This window comes from Eptatretus burgeri, chromosome 13, assembly GCF_056783735.1.
Source record: "Eptatretus burgeri isolate ZD-2024b chromosome 13, Ebu_testis_v1, whole genome shotgun sequence".
In the NCBI taxonomy this organism is placed as follows: Eukaryota; Metazoa; Chordata; class Myxini; order Myxiniformes; family Myxinidae; genus Eptatretus; species Eptatretus burgeri.
In genome coordinates this window covers 69,950,153-69,965,270 of record NC_140973.1, presented here as the reverse complement: position 1 = coordinate 69,965,270, position 15,118 = coordinate 69,950,153, and the positions used below count along the sequence as shown (strand labels likewise).

At 38.8% G+C, this 15,118-nt stretch overlaps 1 protein-coding gene across 5 annotated transcripts in view; it reads right to left on the bottom strand.

Moving 5' to 3' along the window:
* The window catches only part of LOC147014723 (beta-1,3-galactosyltransferase 2-like), a 50,931-nt gene that overhangs the window by 33,053 nt on the left and 2,760 nt on the right, over nucleotides 1-15,118 (bottom strand). Inside the window, exons 1-3 of one of the 5 annotated variants that reach the window (XM_085852888.1) lie at nucleotides 9,480-13,720; nucleotides 9,145-9,303; nucleotides 8,828-8,885 (exon numbers count right to left, since the gene is read on the bottom strand). The exons of 2 other annotated variants lie outside the window; for them this stretch is intronic. The gene's annotated coding sequence lies outside the window, so the exon portion shown is untranslated. Of the gene's footprint in view, nucleotides 1-8,827; nucleotides 8,886-9,144; nucleotides 9,304-9,479; nucleotides 13,721-15,118 lie in introns of those variants that run through there. 2 more of the 5 variants (XM_085852891.1, XM_085852892.1) reach the window with 2 other exon arrangements.

The window sequence follows — 15,118 nt, the reverse complement described above, 5'->3', positions numbered from 1 at the left end:
TACTACACAAGAGGGAGACATTCTTCTTGTAATTGTATTTATCTTAGTCAATCGTACTTTCAGCTTCCTCGTCGTTCCATCAGAAACAATGCTAATACTTTTATTTTATTCAAGTTAAATTCAATAGATATAAACAATTTTTGGAGAGACAATTGTTCTACATTATGTAGTAAAAAGGAATTTGGGGATTACATGAAACACACGACTGAAAAATATAAATATATTGTTGTGAAACAAGATGAGATATTAAATGATATTTTTCAATAAATAAATGGATGCGAAAGAAAGAGCAAGAAGATTTAGGGAACATCAAGAGTTGGTTTCAAAAGTTGTAAAACAGCAGGAAGACATAAAGAAGAAACGCAGACAGAAACTAACGGGCGAAGAAGCATTTGAAAGAAAACAAGAGAAATTTTTTAAACCACTTTTAAAAACTTCCCAAGGAAAAATGAAAGATGTTTCCACAGTTCCCACAGTAGAATATACTCCTAAAAAACTTCAAATGTTAAAAGATTTCAGTCAAATGACGGAGGAAGAATTAGAGCATTTAGGAGAATTAGAATATGATGATGAAGGTTTATTTCAACAACTGTAAGAGATTAATCGACCCCCTGATTATATTGTGAATGCTCTTCAAAACAATGAATATTCAGCGGATTCAAAAACCAAAGCAGGACTCATTCCAACAGAACAATCAGCAATATTTCATCTTGTTCAAGAAAAGGTATTGATATTTAATGATGAATTAAGGTTCTTGGGTTCTGCTCAACCCCCTGTTAAACTAACTCCGAGATTAATGTTTCTTCTCACAAAAGATGGAAGACAAGGTTCAACTGTGAGGGATGAATCAAAGTATATTGATAAACCATTGGATATGGAAAATAATGATGATAGAGTATATATTGATCTGCTGAACACTCTAAATTATAAGGTTATTCTTTCTGGTAAAAGTAGGAAGAATGAGAAGGAGAAACACATTATTCAGGCTTTAAGTATCCTTGGTTCAGGTGTTAGTTTTCTTCCAAATGACCCATCGCAATTAGTTAATAGACTGTTATTGTTGTTAGGCAGTAAGAAGGCTGGAAATAACAATTGTTTTAATGAAGCATCAGCCATTTTAGACCAGTTGATGAACATGAAAATAATTAATAAATATCAATATAAAGACATTTTATCTCATATTAAATAAGATGAGAAGCACAATCCTTAGTTTCAATTTCACAACAAGCGACCACACATCTTCATTCCCATACCCACTACAACTTGACACAACAAAAGAATATGAGGCATCTTTATTGTCCATGGAAACTTATAATACCTTATTTAATATAACCGAGAAAAATGACAAGTTTAGTTATAATCCGGGAAGTGGATACAAAACGATAACAGTCTCACCGGAGCATATGAGATTTCTCAAATATCTTCCGAAATTGCTCGTCTTATGAAAGAACAGGGTGATGAACCAAAAAATATTGTTATAAACATTCAAAAACATACTTCAAAATCAACGATTAAAGTTAAAAATAACTACAAGGTTGATTTCACAATTGATAATTCATTTAGAGAGTTATTGGGTTTCTCCTCAAAAAAGATTGAAACTAATGGGACGTTTTGCAGTGATAATGTCATTCAAATATCCTCAGGAATAAATTCGGTGTTAATTCACTGTGATTTGATTGATGGTGCTTATAATGATGGGAAAAAAACAAATACAATATTTTCATTTAGCGCATACTCAACCCCAATTGGTTATAAATTCAATATGGAACCCAAAAATTTGGTTTATCTACCTGTGTCAGGAAAAACCATACACAGAGTAAATTTTAGGATAACCGACCAAGATAATCGTGTGATTTCTTTTAATGGAGAAGTTATATCCATCAGAATTCACCTACGTGAAGTTTTCCAATAAATAAATACGATGGTTATTGTGAGGAAACACGAGTTGGGAAAATATAAAATAATTACAGGGGATGGGATGTTCCTTTCCCCATACTACAAGGGTGAAGGTATGTATCTTGGTAGAGGATACTATAAACCTAAGAGACAAAGGGGTGTTGGACATCAATTTAGAGGAGATGGGATAATTGATACTCTCATGGGTATTGGTTCAACTATTCTTAAACATAAAGATCTAATTGGTTCAACTGCTTCTGCTGTGGGAAATGTAGCAGGTGCTGTAAAGAGTATAAAAGATGCTCAGAAGGAATCTCATAAATTACAAGCAATAAAAGAAATTAAGAAAGGCAAAACTCAGTTGTCCCCCAAGAACGACAGAAAATAATTCAAATACTTGGATCAGGGTTTCAAAAGTTTTAACATCTTTTTTTCCTAAATAAATACAAGTATGGAAGCAATTGATAGTATCTATGATTTGGATGATACTATTATTATCTCAAACTCCACTAAAAAAGAAGATTACTTCAAGGTAAATGCAATAACTGGAACAGACTGGAATACGAATGGTACAAAAAGTTTTGAAATAAATAATCAACAAACCTATTTGAATCTCTCCGAAAGTTTCTTGTTGTGTAAATTTAAATTCACTAAGGCTGGGAATAACACAAACGCTACACTTGTAAATGATTTCTTCTGGAAAATGTTTGATAGTGTGCGTTTGTATATTGGAACACAAGAAGTTGAAGCGGTTGATTATGTCTCTGCTGTATCTGAAATGATAAAATTTACACTCTATACATTCAGTGATAGAATGGGAAAGGGGTCTGTCGAAGGTTTTATTCCTGATATGTCAACGGGAACAAACACAGACCCTGGATATACTCAAAGGAAAGGAATGTATAATGATGATACAAAAGCAGAAAATAGTTTTACTGTGGCAGTTCCTCTTAAAGGTATATTTGGATTTTGTGATCATGATAAAGTTCTGTATGGCCTTAAAATTAGATTTCAACTACAAAGGAATGATAATGAAAATCGATTGCTTTTTGGTGTTGGTAGTGCATTTGGTGATCAGAATAAATTTGTAATTGAGGAAATGAGTTGGTATATCAGTGAATATACTCCTAATCTTAAAACAGAAGAGATGTTGAATCGAAGACTTAACTCAAAGAAACCACTCAGTGTATCATACCTCAAAAGAAGATGTCAACACGTTAAACTCAATCAAACTACTTACACGTGGAATTTGGGTGTTCTGGAAGGAAAGCCACGATATCTGTGGATCATTTTTAAAAAGCCAGATGGTGATACTGCGACTGATAAGAATAATGCATTGAGTGATAATGCTAAGGTGAAACAACTTCGCGTTTCTCTAGATGGAACATTTTACCCACGAGATAGATTGGAAATTAATTGGGAAAAAAATGATTTTGCTGAAGCATACAAGTCTTACCAAAAGGTGTGTGAAAGTAATGGAAATAAAGAACCTATTTTTGATATGACAGCATTTAAAAGTTTGTATACAATCTATGCGTTTGACCTGAGCGCTCAAAAGGAAACTATAAAGTCTAATCGAGTGGATACTTCCCTATACATTGAAAGAGGAGAGAGTGAAGAAGTTGACACATATTGTTTGCTTTTGGAAGAAACAGAATTGCAGATTAATACAGATAATGGTGTGATGATTAGTCTCACATAATTTTTTGTTAAATAAATGAGTGGCAAAGTACCAACTGGGGTATATGTTAATCAAATCAATCTTCATAAACTATCATCTTGTGTTCAAAATCAAAAGCCTTGTACGATTAACGTTAATACAATTCAGAGAAAAGGAGCAGTAAGAATTGATGTTTTTCTCACAAGAGAACAGGTTAAAATCTTGAATGACACTGGCTCACTTAAAATTAAAATGACAAAACCAATGTTGAAAAAATATTCAATAAGAGAGACGAGTGGAGGATTTCTCCCATTTCTAATTCCTTTATTTGCTGGTTTAAGTGCGGTTGGAGCATTGACGGGTGGTATTTCAACAGCGGTGAAAACTGCCAACGAAAGGAAGGCTCAACTCCAGGCTCAAAAAGAATTGGAAAGACATAACAAAGAGTTGGAGAAACAAATTAGTGGAAGTGGTGTAATTGTAGATTTTGCTGAAAAACTTGAAGGTCTGCCTGATAAAGCGAGATTGTTAGTTGGAGATATGCTTTCTTCTATAGCACAAGCAGGTGTAAAATTAACGAAAAGAGGTAATGGATTATATCTTTCTAATAAATAAATGAGCATTGATGAGTGGTTGAAAGAATTTGGAAAGAATACAACATCAAATTTACAACTTGTCAAATATTGTAAGAAATTAAAAATTCATAATGTGGTTATTTGTATGAGAGATGAATTAACAAATGTGCCGAAACATACAAAGAATATTATTATGAACTTAGAAGATAATAATGGGAACGGTTCTCATTGGGTTTGTATTTTTAATAGTCAAGACAAATATTATTTTGATAGTTTTGGTCTTCCACCACCTGTTGAAGTCATAAAATTCTTACAGAATGGTGTTTATCAAACATTTCAAGTCCAAGAATTAAATTCCAAGTGTTGTGGCCAATTATGCCTATATGTGTTATTTCAACTCAACAAAAATAAAAAATTTTATGATATTATTTTTAATCTAATATAAATGACTTATGTTGGTAAAGATGGTTCTATCTTTGGTGTATCTCAAGAACTGGATATTGATTTATCAAATTATTACACAAAGGCACAGGCTGAACGACATAAATATAATATAACCAAAAATATTAACATGAAAAATGCTTATAAATTAAAAAATTATCCAACCCCAACTGAAGCGAATGACTTGGTGAGATTAAGTGATTTATCACAATATATATACTTAAATAAAACGGCTGTGTATTCCAAAGATACAGAAGTGTTGATATTATCTCCAGGTCATACAGAATTCACAGTTCGAATTAAAATAAATTTTTATAAAGAAGGGCGTATCGTTTGCATGAGAATAGAACAATGGGGGTATGGTATGAATGATTTAGGGTATAATTGGTCATTTAAAATTAACCTCGAAGACCTGGAACAATTAAATCAGTCTCGTAAGGAAGAATATTATCCACTTGGTATCGAGAATGAGTTTTGTGGGGCTACGATTAGTAAACAACAAATAAAAGACTTTAATAAGGGTAAATATAATAATGGTTTTGCCCTTGTTTATCTCATGAAAACAGAAAAAACAGGATTATATATAATAAGTAAGGAAATACAAAATGATTTAACTATGGGAAGATGGGGAGGTGTTTCGTGCCATAATATTATTCTAACATATATTTCTAATACATAAATGACAGCAAGAAGGCTTCAAGAAAATTATCATTTCTGTGTTCAAGCATACCTTCAAGAAAAGGGTATTCGGTATTTTAATAAATATGTTCTACAACATAAGAATGAGGTATTTTCAATAAAAGATTGGCATTATGCTGATGTTGATAAACCGACAACTTTAGATTTAATTAGAATGTTAAATAATGAAAAAATTATAAAGTTAAGAAAACGTAAGGCTCTTTTAGAAATTCAAAAGAAATTTTATTGGTTTCCTATTGTAAAAAAATTATTTTGGATACAGGAATAACAAGAAATCCTGATGAATATATGTATAATATTCTATGGGGTGTAAGCGATTCAAGGATAGTAAGGGATGAGGAAGGAGTTGAAGAAGAGAGGGAAGAGGAGGAAAAGGAGAAGAGAGAGAAGGAGGAGAGGGAGAAGAAAGAGAAGGAGGAAAGAGAGAAGAGAGGGATGAAAGGGAGAAGAGAGAGAGGGAGGAAAGAGAGAAGAGAGAGGGAGGAGAGGGAGGAAAGAGAGTGGATGAATAAATATCAAAATATGGAAACCAGTGAGATTCAAAAAAGAATAGGGGTATTACAGAAAATAACTCAACCCACCGAGGAGGAAAACAAAGAATTGATAAGTCTATTTACAATACTTTCGACAAGACTATTGACATCGAGAAGACATGTATTTTAATTCAAGTTTTTCATTTTTTTTTTTTCTTAAATAAATGGGGGAGAGAGTGAAGGCATTTCTAAGGATTCTTTATGTTTTAAAAATTAAGATTCAAATGTGCATGTTGGAAACTAAAAAGGTTTTTGCACTCTGCAGGAATTTTTCTCATAAATAAATGAGTTATTGTCTCAAATGTAAAAAGAAAACTAATACTAAAAATATTTCATATATTAAAAGTAAAAATAACAGGGTTATACAAAAAGGTATATGTTCGGTGTGTGGTTCAAAAAAAAATCAATTTATCTCCCAACACAAACTAGGAGGAGATATACAAAAGTTTTTATCAGGAAGTAAATTTACAACTACTGGAATACCAGGGGAATTACATCTTCCAGGGTATTCTTTCTGTGGTCCAGGCACAAACTTGGATAAAAGATTAGATGAGGCAGACAATCCTAAATCCTGGAGTAAGCCTATCAATAGAGTTGATGAAGTGTGCATGAGACACGATATTGATTATGGGAATACCACAACGTTGGAAGAAAAGCATGAAGCCGATAGAGAAATGTTGTATAATTTGTCTCTGATACAAAATCCAACCTTGAGAGAAAAAGTTGATCGGTTCATTGTGAAGAAGATGATCAGTGCTAAATTGAAACTTGGACTTGGAAATTCAAAAAACTTGTAAGCTCTAATGATGTCATTAAGATTGAAGAGCAATTAGCTGATGAATTACATAAACCAATATTCACAAAGTTTCAGAGAAGGAAAGTTTATTCCAAGGAAGTAGATTATATCTGGTCTGCTGATTTGATTGAACTCAATAATGATAAGGGGTACAAGTATGCTTTCACCGTTATTGATTTGAGGAGTAGATATGTGTGGGTTGTCCCTTTAAAAAACAAAACAGGTAATACTCTTATGTTAGCTTTTCAACAGATATTTAATAAAAGTAAGAGAAAACCTAAAAAATTGTGGACTGATGAGGGTAGAGAGTTTTATAACAAGACATTTTTGAATTTTCTAAAAAATAACAGTATTACATTATACAGTACCTTTAATGAAGGGAAGGCAGTTGTTGTTGAACGTTTTAATCGTACCTTAAAAGAGAGACTATATAAAAAATTCACACAACTCGGTTCACAACAATGGTCATCTTTTATTCAGGATATTGTGGATAAGTATAATGACACGATTCACACGGCAACAAATATGAAACCATCAGAAACATTTACAAAATTAAAATATGAAAAAGAGATTAATGTCAGAAAACCTAAGTTCAAAGTTGGTGATATCGTAAGAATATATAGGTGGAAATCTCATTTTGAAAAAGGTTATACGAAAAGATGGACCAACGAGCTTTTTAAAATTGTTGATTTAATAGATACGGTTCCTTGGACTTATAAGATATATGATTTGTAAGGGGAAGAGATTTTAGGTTCATTTTATTCACAGGAATTACAAAAGACAAAGATGAATTGAAATTTTTTGACTCTGCCCCTTTTTGACTCCACCCACACAAGCCCCGCCCACACAAGCCCCCGCCCACACAAACCCCACACAAACCCCACCACACACCCCCCCCCACAAGCTCCAATAAATTGAGTTTTTTTGACTCCGCCCCTTTTTGACTCCACCCACACACGCCCCTCCCATCGAAGCCCCGCCCACACAAACCCCACACAAACCCCACACAAGCTCCACACAAGCTCCACACAAAAACTCCACACAAGCTCCACACACACAAACCCCACACAAGCTCCACCCATATTCATCATATTCACATAATTAGTGATTAGTTAATTAGTTCCCCATACACACAACATGTTTATTTAATTAAAAAATTATCCAACCATCCACACAAGCTCCACTCATCCACCCATCCCCCCATCTCTCCACCCATCCATTTATCCACACAAACCTCATCCACATAAGCCTCATCCACATTCACCCCTCCCACACAAGCTCCACCCACATAAACCCCTGCCCATATAAACCCTGCAAACATAAACCCCTCCCACATAAGCCCTGCCTCCACAAGCTCCACACAAAAACTCCACACACATAAACCCCTCCCACACAAGCTCCACCCACATAAACCCCCGCCCACACAAGCCCCACCCACACAAGCCCCACCCACACACACACCCCGCCCACACAAGCCCCTCCCACACACACCCCACCCACACAAGCCCCACCCACACACACACCCCGCCCACACAAGCCCCTCCCACACACACCCCACCCACACAAGCCCCCACCGAAGCCCCGCCCACACAAGCCCCGCCCACACAAGCCCCACCCCCCTCGTCCCCCCTGTGCGCCCCCACCTTTGACCCACCACCTCCCTCATCCCACCCCACCCTTCCCCCACACACACATGGGGAGGGGAGGGATGGGATGAGGGGGTGATGGGTCATTGGGGGAGCGCACCTACCCCCCTCCCCCAACCCCCCTTAACATCTCTTTTATTCTTTTCTTGTAATTCAGAATCAAGTAATTGTAAACAAAACAAATATAATTTATTAATATTGAAAATATTAAATATTCATTTGCGAGAATGTATAATCTTTCCCAGCAATCTTCTTCAGATGTCTTATGATTTCGAAACTCAGACACCATATTCTGTTTTGAAACAAAATGTGGATTATAATTAGGTTCTATAAAGATAATTACATGGTAATATGAATAAGCCTCGTTGACCACTGAATTAACACACCAGGAGCCTGTCATCCTTTCAAGGTCAATAAAATGAATTCCAGTGTACTGACAAAACCACGTCCAAACTAATGATGCAACCAACATAAGGCGACATTCTAAAGAGAGAGTGATATTAATAATAATTCAGAAATATTTACCTCCAGAAAATCATGTGTTGTACGAGTGATATTAATAATAATTCAGAAATATTTACCTCCAGAAAATCATGTGTTGTACAAGATTGCTTCAACAGCTGATGTTGTGCGATAGTGCTGAAAAAAAAAAATAATAAGTCAAGGGTATAGATGAAGAGACAGACAGGGAAAGCAACACACACACACACACACACGCACACACACACACATACACACACACACACATAGACACACACACACACACGTGCCTCACCATTGGTTTAATTCATTCGAGATCAGAGACCAGTCATTATAAATCATTGGCCTCTTCAATAAGAGCAGAGAGAGGTAGGTAGAAAGACAGACAGAGAGAGAGGGACACACACACGTGTCTCACCATTGGTTTAATTCCTTCGAGATGAGAGGACGTGATAAGACTTCATGCCACTCATTGTAAATGTCTTTCAATTCTCTTCTAAAATCATTGATCTCTTCAATAAGAGTATTAATTTCATGAACCACGTCGTGATATGTAAACTCAATTTCTTCCAATGCCCTGTCAGGGAAAAAAAAAAAAAATATATATATATATATATATATATATATATATATATATATATATATATATATATATATATATATATATATATATATCTATATATCAGAATTATCATGATTTAATTAATAATCATTTGCTTCATCGTTCAAAGAGAAAAGCATACACAAACTTACCAACTCTGTAGTGGGCTGTTGGCTTCATCGGAAGAAAGATCGTCCATGCCTCAGTTGTAAAAATGAAAATCCCGTCTGGCAGAAACTTTGTCTGGCGAACCGCTTATAAAGCAACGATGAGGAGATTGCTTAATCATTGGGTGTGGGCACAGGAAATGACAAGCTTCTCTTAATGATCTCATCTGGCCACCGCCCGAGTTGCAAATCATTTTTGTACATAAACCACGCCATAAAAGTTTTGATTCAAATGTTTTCAGTTCGTGTTCTGAGATAAAATATAAACACGAGACCTTGTCTCACAGAATAGTTCCTATTTTTTCACAGCATGACAGTCCAAAACCACTTCCTCATTCACACAGCACGGTCGTGTCAAAAAAAACACTTCCTCATTTTCACGGCATGAACTGAAAACATTTGAAACAAAACTTTTTTTATGGCATGGTTTATGTACAAAAATGATTTGCAACTAGGGCGGTGGCCAGATGAGATCATTAAGAGAAGTTTATCATTTCGTAATGGCACAAAAGGGGTATCTTAAAAAATATAAAGATTCAAATGTTTTGTTTTTCAATATTTTAGATGGGGATTATTGTGCAAAGAAAATTAAACTATTGAAGGAATTTGAGAATGAACAAATGTTTATAGGTTCAATGAGTGAGCTAAACAATATGCATTGGTTATTTGATAAAGAGTGCCCCGAGGCTTAGACGTTTCAGATATTTCTTTAGAATCACCTTTAACAAATCTTTATCTTGTTGTATGGGTTATTTGATAAAGAGTGTCCCGGGGCTTAGGCGTTTCAGATATTTCTTTAGAATCACCTTTAACAAATCTTTATCTTGTTGTATGGGCTATTTGAATAGAGAGCCCCTAGGTTAAAAGGGGAAATAAAAAAATGACCGTTTTTACAGCCATTTTTCCCTGCTGTGCAGGGGTTTGGCTTTTTCTTGAGGCAATGTTTTTTGGCCGGATGCCCTTCCTGACGCCAACCCTGGTCGCCTCTTACGACACACAGGGATATGGTACACCTATTCTAACCGGGGCATACACCGGGACCAGTACACTGGCACTCATTTCGCCGACCTCGGAAGGATGGCAGGCTGAGTCAACCCCCTGGTGTTAATTCAGCAGCCAACGGGGCTTGAACCCAGGACCCTGGGATCCCAAGCCGCCACCCTAACCACTAAGCCAACACCAGGCTCCAGGTTAAAAAGGCGAGACAAATAAATATACCTTGGGCTAAAAAGGGGATTTATTTTTTTGGGGGAAAAAAAGAAAAATTTCATGGCTGAAAATCCCCCATTCATTTACATGGGGAAAAGTGAGCCAGAACCAGTATTCTTTCCCTACTGACCTTCATATCCAGTGCTGCCACATCCACCCAATCACCGTGGCCACTAATTACAGTCCAGCCCTTCATTATCACAACAAGGATGTTTTTTTTGTCAGTGATGAAACTACTAAGTTTGAGGATTCCTCATTCTGCAGCAATGATCGAACATATAAATATTGTGTTGTGTTGATTCGCAGTCGCAGGAGTCTTCTTCGTTTTCTTCTTCTCACTTGTGGCAGCTGTCTATCATTTTGTTGGGGCATGACAATGTCGCTGACGCTGTGCCCCGACACCAGTACACTAGTACTCATTTCACCGACCTCAGAAGGATGACGGGCTGAGTCAACTCCACCTGGTGTTACTTCAGCAGCCAACAGGCCTCAAACTCATGACCCTAAAATCCCAAACCAGCCACCCAATATAACCACAAAGCCAACAGCAGGTTTCGTAGTAGGAGTGAAGGGTATTAAAGGAAGGGCAAAGAGTGTTCTATGAAGTTGTGGCAGGAAGTCATTGGTTATGCTATATATTTGAGCAAATGAGATAAGAAAAGTTTACTCAGCTTTGAAAAATTGGAACTGAATGTTGGGAAGTCAACTGAAAAAAAAAGAGTTCCGAGAACAGGATGAGGAGGAGGAGATTGTGACCAGACTCTGTGCAGAGCGTTAGTGCTGCTTAAACAGTCTCCTTGGCTATTGGGCACAATCCTGGTCGGGTCACCACTCCGACACAGGATACCAGCATGCTGGCACTCATTTTGCCGACCTCGGAAGGATGACTGGCCGAGTTAACCCCACCTGGCATTAATTCAACAGCTGAGCAGGATTTTAACTCAGGACCCTGGGATCCAAAGCCCACCACCCTAACCATTAACCCAACACCAGGTAGATAGATAGGTAGGTAGGTAGGTAGGTCGGTCTGTATGTATGTATGTATGTATGTATGTATGTATATGTATGTATGTACACAATGTCGAGGCTCGTAGGAGAGTGAACACACAGAATGTACAACAAGGGGAGAAGGAGACAAGAGGGGTGGGAGAGGGAAGCGCAAAACAGTGGGGAACAGACACATGAGGAGATCTGTGGAAGGGAGAGGGATGGGGGTGGGGTACACGTGGTAAACAAGATGGACATTACAGGGACTTTCAGGTCCTTACACAATAGGGACTTTGAGGAAGGAAAGCAGGGAAGTTGAAGGATGTGGGTTTGGGTTGGTTAGCAGGGGTCGAAAAGATCACAGTTTTGGATGGGGGGAGATGAGAGGTAGTGGTGAACAGCTGTTTTGAAGACCTGGAGGAAAGAGAGGGATTGAAGAGAGTGGGAGTTTGTTCCCAAGGCAGGAAAAAAGAGGAATGAAAGAGTGAAGGTGAGCAGTGATTCTTGATTTTGGTAGTTTTACCAGAAGGCGGTTGTTGGCGGACCTTGAGCCCCTGCAGAAATATCGTCATCAAAGCGGGGGGGGGGGGGGCGGCAGGGCGAAGCCAGAGAGGAGACGATGGAAGACAGAAAGACCACTGACCTGCCTGCGGTGAGAGAGTAAGAGACCCAAAGATTCAGACTCATCGCAGGAGATACCAATGATCCTAAAAGACTTAGTTTTGTAGAAACATTTTATCATGATTTGTTTGGGGGTGATTAAATAAATAAATTGATGATGATTAAAAGCTGATATTAAAATAAAATATATTAATCCTGAAATAAATGTACTCAAATATGATATGATGTTTTAAGTATGTATCCATTTGGAATTCACATAATTACAAGCCGGGAGGCGGCGATGGGTCGCTGAGCATGGGACCGATAAAATATAGAGCAAAATGGATGTCATTTTGTGGATGGGGAATCACCTTAAGATGATGCATATCAAATCTCATCCAGTTCCATCAACTGATAACTACTCGGTTTCAATTTGAATGAAAAGTACCGAAAATGCGGTTTGAATAACCAATTGGATTAGTGATCGGAAGCAAAGAGTGGCTGTGAGTGGGAGGATGTCTGGGAGGGAAGACATTCATAGTGGATCTCAGGCATCAGTACTCGGACCATTATTATTCATTATTTACATCGATGATTTGGATAGTGAAGTTAAGACAGCTTTCTAAATTTGAAGATGACCCAAAGCTTGGAGGTAAGGTAGATAGCAGAGAGGGTGAGTGGGAGGGGGTGATCAGAGTCAGCAAGGTCTAGATACTTTAATAGATTGGGAAAAATATTTTCAGATGTCGTTTAACAGAGGGAAATGTAAGGTAATTGGGATGGGTGAGAGAATAAGGGAAATAGAGATTATATTCGTGTAAACCAAGGGGCAATCTTGGCATTACAGATTGAGGGCAACGTGGATATTTGCAAAATTGTGTAGGCTTGATGGGACGAATGGCCTCCTGCATTGAAATTCCTTGAGACGTTCAAAACCTCCATGCCAAAGCTTTGGTTTCAGGTGAACAAGGAAATTTGAAGCAGGAGGAGGCCATTCATCCCATCATGGCTGTGCTTCACCAACACCACATTCAAGAAATCCATCACGATAATGACTTGATTTCATTGAGGGAGTGAGGATGAGAAAAGTGTGGTCGGCTCAGGGACATCACCAGGGTGTTAAAAGTAAATCAAACAAAACAAAACAAAAAATCAAATATTTATTTATTTATTTATTTGTGGGCAAAGGCATTGTTGGGGAGGAGAATATACAACACCAATCACACACTATCCCTTGAGGAGACCCTCTCAAAGACATCACAATCAGAATATATGTATAAAATCACCCATCCAAACTAAAGCTCCCTCAAAGTCCTGCCAACATCCTGATACCCCTCTATCTCCAATACTTCCAGATACCTATCTATACTGAACAAAAATATAAACGCACCAACCTAAATATCTAAGTCAAGATTGCCATTATGGGAAAATGGTCAAACCGATGATATGCTTGAGCAATGGTTCCTTTATTTTGCTCAAGACAGATGTTCCCATTGAAATTGACCACTCTGAGTGTGTGGACTCACACGTTGAGTTTCCTTCCCATGAGCACCATGGGGCTTGACAGAGTGATGGTCAGTGAGCGTGACCAGGACACAAACACTCCCTATAGCTTGCCCTATAAAAGGCCTCCCAAAATGTGGACTGGTGCCAAATGTCAACATGCCACAGATGTCACAAATCTTGAGGGAGCGCGCCATTGGCATGCTGAATGCTGGGACGTCAGTACGGGCCGTTGCAGCACACTTCAATGTCCACCACTCCACCATTAGCCACCTGAGGACGCGCCTCAGAGAGACTGAAAGCACTGTGAACCGCCCACATGCCCGGCGACCACGTGTGACCACCGCCGGTCAGGGTCGTCACATGAAGCTGCAACATCTCCGGGATCGACTCCGACCGGCCACGAGGACTGCCGATGAGACTGTCGGGCTGCATAACAGGCGCATTTCAGCCCAGACGGTGCGTAACCGCTTGAGGGAGGCCAAACTCCGAGCCCGCCGACCACACCGGGGACTCGACCTCACTGCAGTCCGGCGTCAGACCCGACTGAACTGGGCCAATGTTCACTTGCGCTGGACCCTCGCACGATGGAGGAGAGTGCTGTTCACCGATGAGTCGCGGTTCCAGCTGTATCGGGCTGATGGCAGACTCCGCATCTGGCGTCGGGCTGGGGAGCGCTACACTGACGCCAATGTCCTTCGTCGGGTGTCACACGGTGGTGCCAGTGTTATGGTGTGGGCAGGCATATGCCATGGAGAGCGCACTCGGCTTCATTTCATTGAAGGCAACTTGAACGGGCAGCGGTACAGGGACGAGATACTCAGACCCATCGTCGTGCTGTTTGTGCGCCTTCACCATGTGACGTTTCAGCACGACAATGCTCGCCCCCATGTTGCCAGGATCTGCATGGACTTCCTCGGTGAGGAGGACATTGATGTCCTCGACTGGCCTCCATATTCTCCCGACATGTCGCCCATCAAGCACCTTTGGGACGTTCTTGATTGACGCGTACGACAACGTTATGCAGTCCCAGAGAACGTCCGCTAGCTCCGTGTGGCTCTCCAGGAGGAATGGGAAAACATCCCTCAGGCCACCATCGATAATCTGGTGATGTCCATGCGCCAGAGATGCACCGCTCTGCGCGACGCCAACGGTGTACACACCCGCTACTGACTGTGTGAACTCTGACAGTGACACCTCGGTTGTGTCGGCTGTTGTAGCGCAAAGACTGTCGCCAGAATTCTCAAGGAACTCTTTGAAATTTAATGCTCAATTGTCATGGATTCTATAATATAACCAAATTGTTGTGAAGATTTAGTATTAAT